The 6,091-nt window shown below is 42.0% G+C and overlaps 1 protein-coding gene across 1 annotated transcript in view; it reads left to right on the top strand.

Moving 5' to 3' along the window:
- Positions 1-6,091, top strand: part of LOC309797760 (uncharacterized protein) — a 106,371-nt gene that overhangs the window by 66,262 nt on the left and 34,018 nt on the right. The gene's annotated exons all lie outside the window — the stretch shown is intronic.

Here is a 6,091-nt window from a genome sequence, read left to right as displayed (position 1 = left end):
AGTACAGGAAACCAAGCTGTGTATGCACACATTAAAAGGATATCAGTAAAAATAAAGTAGAAACCCGATACAGAAAAAAACAAACTGTTGTCCCTTTATTCGATAGCTTCTAAAATATTATAAAGTCAATACTTAAATGAGCTCATACACTTGCTTCCTGTGCTGAAAATATGGGGCCATGTCTTATTTCTAACTTTATTTTCTCTGCAGAGTCCTGGATTAGTTGAGACATTTTCCCTATATTCCTACTGCTTTACATAGATAAAAACATGTTACTAAAGATAATTTAGGTAATAATTATAATGAAAGGCTATAATAAAGAACATCAGGATAATTAGCTTATACATAAAAGGTATAAATAGAATCTTTTATTTTTATATTAAAAAGTATTAAACAAAAAAGGTATTCATCCACAAACTCGAAGAACTACTAAATGTAAGGTTTTTTTTGTTTTTTTTTTTTTGTGTGTGGTACGCAGGCCTCTCACTGTTGTGGCCTCTCCCGTTGTGGAGCACAGGCTCCGGATGCGCAGGCTCAGCGGCCATGGCTCACGGGCCCAGCCGCTCCGCGGCATATGGGATCCTCCCGGACCGGGGCACAAACCCGTATCCCCTGCATCGGCAGGCGGACTCTCAACCACTGCGCCACCAGGGAGGCCCCCTAAATGTAAGTTTTTAATCACATGACTTTGACTATGCCAGTCACTTTGTTTAAGAAAAAACTCTTTCACTTCCGGGTAAGATGGCGGAAGAGTAAGACGCGGAGATCACCTTCCTCGCCACGGATACAACAGAAATGCAGCTACACGTGGAACAACTCCTACAGAACACCTACTGAACGCTGGCATAAGACCCCAGACCTCCCAAAAGGCAAGAAACTCCCTACATACCTGGGTAGGGCAAAGCGGAGAGATCCCCACACAGAGGATCGGTGCCGAGCGGCACTCACCAGCCCGAGAGGCTTGTCTGCTCGCCCGCCGGGGCGCGCAGCGCTGGAAGCTGAGGCTCGGGCTTCGGTCAGAGCGCAGAGAGAGGACTGGGGCTGGCGGCGAGAACTCAGCCGGAAGGGGGCTAATGTGCCACAGCTAGCCGGCAGGGAGTCCGGGAGAACTCTGGAGCTGCCGAAGAGGCAAGAGACTTTTTCTTCCCTCTTGGTTTCCTGGTGCGCGAGGAGGGGGGATTAAGAGCTCTGCTTGAAGGGGCTCCACAGACGGGCGCGAGTCGCGACTGAGGGCGCGGAGCCCAGTGACGGGCGTGGGACGCTGGGGCTGCTGCTGCTGCCGCCAAGAAGCCTGTGTGCGAGCGCAGGTCACTGCCCACACCGCCCTTCCGGGAGCCTGTGCAGCCCGCCACTACCGGGGTCCCGGGATCCAGGGGCGGCTTCCCTGGGAGAGCGCACGGCGCGCCTCGGGCTGGTGCAGCGTCACGCCGACCTCTGCCGCTGCAGGCTCGCCCCGCACTCCATGCCCCGCCCTCCCGCCCGGCCTGAGTGAGCAAGAGTCCCCGAAGCGGCTGCTCCTTTAATCCTGTCCTGTCTGAGCGGAAGAACAGACGCCCTCCGGCGACCTACACGCAAAGGCGGGGCCAAATCCAAAGCTGAGACCCAGGAGCTGTGAGAACAAAGAAGAGAAAGGGAAACCTCTCCCAGCAGCCTCAGAAGCAGCGGATTAAAGCTCCACAATCAACTTGATGTACCCTGCATCTGTGGAATACATGAATAGACAACACATCATCCCAAATTGAGGAGCCCGGAGTCAGTGCTGTGCCTCTGAGGTGGGAGAGCCAACTTCAGGACACTGGTCCACAAGAGACCTCCCAGCTCCACATAATATCAAACGGCAAAAATCTTCCAGAGATCTCCATCTCAACACCAGCACCCAGCTTCACTCAACGACCAGCAAGCTACAGTGCTGGACACCCTATGCCAAACAACTAGCAAGACAGGAACACAACGCCACCCATTAGCAGAGAGGTGGCCTAAAATCATAAAAAGTCCGCAGACACCCCAACACACACCACCAGACGTGGACCTGCCCACCAGAAAGACAAGATTCAGCCTCACCCACCAGAACACAGGCACTAGTCCCCTCCACCAGGAAGCCTACACAACCCACTAAACCAACCTTAGCCACTGGGGACAGACACCAAAAACAACGGGAACTACGAACCGGCAGCCTGCAAAAAGGAGACCCCAAACACAGTAACATAAGCAAAATGAGAAGACAGAAAAACACACAGCAGGAGAAGGAGCAAGATAAAAACCCACCAGACCTAACTAATGAAGAGGTAATAGGCAGTCTACCTGAAAAAGAATTCAGAATAATGATGGTAAAGATGATTCAAGATTCTATTTCCCAGATCCAAAATCTTGGAAATAGAATAGACAAAATGCAAGAAACAGTTAACAAGGACCTAGAAGAACTAAAGATGAATCAAGCATCGATTAAAAACACAATACATGAAATAAAAAATACTCTAGACGGGATCAATAGCAGAATAACTGAGGCAGAAGAACGGATAAGTGAGGTGGAAGATAAAATACTGGAAATAACTGCTGCAGAGCAAAATAAAGAAAAAAGAATGAAAAGAACAGAGGACAGTCTCAGAGACCTCTGGGACAACATTAAACGCACCAACATTCGAATTATAGGGGTTCCAGAAGAAGAAGACAAAAAGAAAGGGACTGAGAAAATATTTGAAGAGATTATAGTTGAAAACTTCCCTAATATGGGAAAGGAAATAGTTAGTCAAGTCCAGGAGGCACAGAGAGTCCCATACAGAATAAATCCAAGGAGAAATACACCAAGACACATATTAATCAAACTGTCAAAAATTAAACACAAAGAAATCATATTAAAAGCAGCAAAGCAAAAACAACAAATAACACACAAGGGAATCCCCATCAGGATAACAGCTGATCTCTCAGCAGAAACTCTACAAGCCAGAAGGGAGTGGCAGGACATAATTAAAGTGATGAAAGAGAAAAACCTGCAACCAAGATTACTCTACCCAGCAAGGATCTCATTCAGATTTGATGGAGAAATTAAAACGTTTACAGACAAGCAAAAGCTGAGAGAGTTCAGCACCACCAAACCAGCTTTACAACAAATGCTAAAGGAACTTCTCTAGGCAAGAAACACAACAGAAGGAAAAGACCTACAATAACGAACCCAAAACAATTAAGAAAATGGGAATAGGAACATACATATCAATAATTACCTTAAATGTAAATGGACTAAATGCTCCCACCAAAAGACACAGAGTGGCTGAATGGATACAAAAACAAGACCCAGATATATGCTGTCTACAAGAGACCCACTTCAGACCTAGAGACACATACAGACTGAAAGTAAGGGGATGGAAAAAGATATTCCATGCAAACGGAAACCAAAAGAAAGCTGGAGTAGCAATTCTCATATCAGACAAAATAGACTTTAAAATAAAGACTACTAGAAGAGACAAAGAAGGACACTACATAATGATCAAGGGATCGATCCAAGAAGAAGATATAACAATTGTAAATATTTATGCACCAAACATAAGAGCACCTCAATACATAAGGCAAATACTAACAGCCATAAAAGGAGAAATCGACAGTAACACAATTATAGTAGGGGACTTTAACACCCCACTTTCACCAATGGACAGATCATCCAAAATGAAAATAAATAAGGAAACACAAGCTTTAAATGATACATTAAACAAGATGGACTTAATTGATATTTATAGGACATTCCACCCAAAAACAACAGAATACACATTTTTCTCAAGTGCTCATGGAACATTCTCCAGGATAGATCATATCTTGGGTCACAAATCAAGCCTTGGTAAATTTAAGAAAATTGAAATTGTATCAAGTATCTTTTCTGACCACAATGCTATGAGACTAGATATCAATTACAGGAAAAGATCTGTAAAAAATACAAACACATGGAAGCTAAACAATACACTACTTAATAACGAAGTGATAACTGAAGAAATCAAAGGGGAAATTAAAAAATACCTAGAAACAAATGACAATGGAGACACGACGACCCAAAACCTATGGGATGCAGCAAAAGCAGTTGTAAGAGGGAAGTTTATAGCAATACAATCCCACCTTAAGAAACAGGAAACATCTCGAATAAACAACCTAACCTTGCACCTAAAGCAATTAGAGAAAGAAGAACAAAAACATCCCAAAGTTAGCAGAAGGAAAGAAATCATAAAAATCAGATCAGAAATAAATGAAAAAGAAATGAAGGAAACGATAGTAAAGATCAATAAAACTAAAAGCTGGTTCTTTGAGAAGATAAACAAAATTGATAAACCATTAGCCAGACTCATCAAGAAAAGAAGGGAGAAGACTCAAATCAATAGAATTAGAAATGAAAAAGGAGAAGTAACAACTGACACTGCAGAAATACAAAAGATCATGAGAGATTACTATAAGCAACTCTATGCCAATAAAGTGGACAACCTGGAAGAGATGGACAAATTCTTAGAAATGCACAACCTGCCAAGACTGACTCAGGAAGAAATAGAAAATATGAATAGACCAATCACAAGCACTGAAATTGAAACTGTGATTAAAAATCTTCCATCAAACAAAAGCCCAGGACCAGATGGCTTCACAGGCGAATTCTATCAAACATTTAGAGAAGAGCTAACACCCGTCCTTCTCAAACTCTTCCAAACAATATCAGAGGAAGGAACACTCCCAAACTCATTCTACGAGGCCACCATCACCTTGATACCAAAACCAGGCAAGGATGTCACAAAGAAAGAAAACTACAGGCCAATATCACTGATGAACATAGATGCAAAAATCCTCAACAAAATACTAGCAAACAGAATCCAACAGCACATTAAAAGGATCATACACCATGATCAAGTGGGGTTTATTCCAGGAATGCAAGGATTCTTCAATATACGCAAATCAATCAATGTGATACACCATATTAACAAGTTGAAGGAGAAAAACCATATGATCATCTCAATAGATGCAGAGAAAGCTTTCGACAAAATTCAACACCCATTTATGATAAAAACCCTGCAGAAAGTAGGCATAGAGGGAACTTTCCTCAACATAATAAAGGCCATATATGACAAACCCACAGCCAACATTGTCCTCAATGGTGAAAAACTGAAACCATTTCCTCTAAGATCAGGAACAAGACAAGGCTGCCCACTCTCACCACTCTTATTCAACATAGTTTTGGAATTTTTAGCCACAGCAATCAGAGAAGAAAAGGAAATAAAAGGAATCCAAATTGGAAAAGAAGAAGTAAAGCTGTCACTGTTTGCAGATGACATGATACTATACATAGAGAATCCTAAAGATGCTACCAAAAAACTACTAGAGCTAATCAATGAATTTGGTAAAGTAGCAGGATACAAAATTAATGTACAGAAATCTCTGGCATTCCTGTACACTAATGATGAAAAATCTGAAAATGAAATCAAGAAAACACTCCCATTTACCATTGCAACAAAAAGAATAAAATATCTAGGAATAAACCTACCTAAGGAGACAAAAGACCTGTATGCAGAAAATTATAAGACACTGATGAAAGAAATTAAAGATGATACAAATAGATGGAGAGATATACCATGCTCCTGGATTGGAAGAATCAATATTGTGAAAATGACTCTACTACCCAAAGCAATCTACAGATTCAATGCAATCCCTATCAAACTACCACTGGCATTTTTCACAGAACTAGAACAAAAAATTTCAAAATTTGTTTGGAAAAACAAAAGACCCCGAATAGCCAAAGCAATCTTGAGAACGAAAAACGGAGCTGGAGGAATCAGGCTCCCTGACTTCAGACTATACTACAAAGCTACAGTAATCAAGACAGTGTGGTACTGGCATAAAAACAGAAAGATAGATCAGTGGATCAGGATAGAAAGCCCAGAGATAAACCCACGCACATATGGCCAACTTATCTTTGATAAAGGAGGCAGGAAAGTACAGTGGAGAAAGGACAGCCTCTTCAATAAGTGGTGCTGGGAAAACTGGACAGGGACATGTAAAAGTTTGAGATTAGATCATTCCCTAACACCATACACAAAAATAAGCTCAAAATGGATTAAAGACTTAAATGTAA

This window comes from Mesoplodon mirus (assembly GCF_964341445.2).
Source record: "Mesoplodon mirus genome assembly, contig: HAP1_SCAFFOLD_952, whole genome shotgun sequence".
Lineage (NCBI taxonomy): Eukaryota > Metazoa > Chordata > Mammalia > Artiodactyla > Ziphiidae > Mesoplodon > Mesoplodon mirus.
Note: the sequence above shows the minus strand (reverse complement) of the source record. Positions and strands in the feature narration are given on the sequence as shown.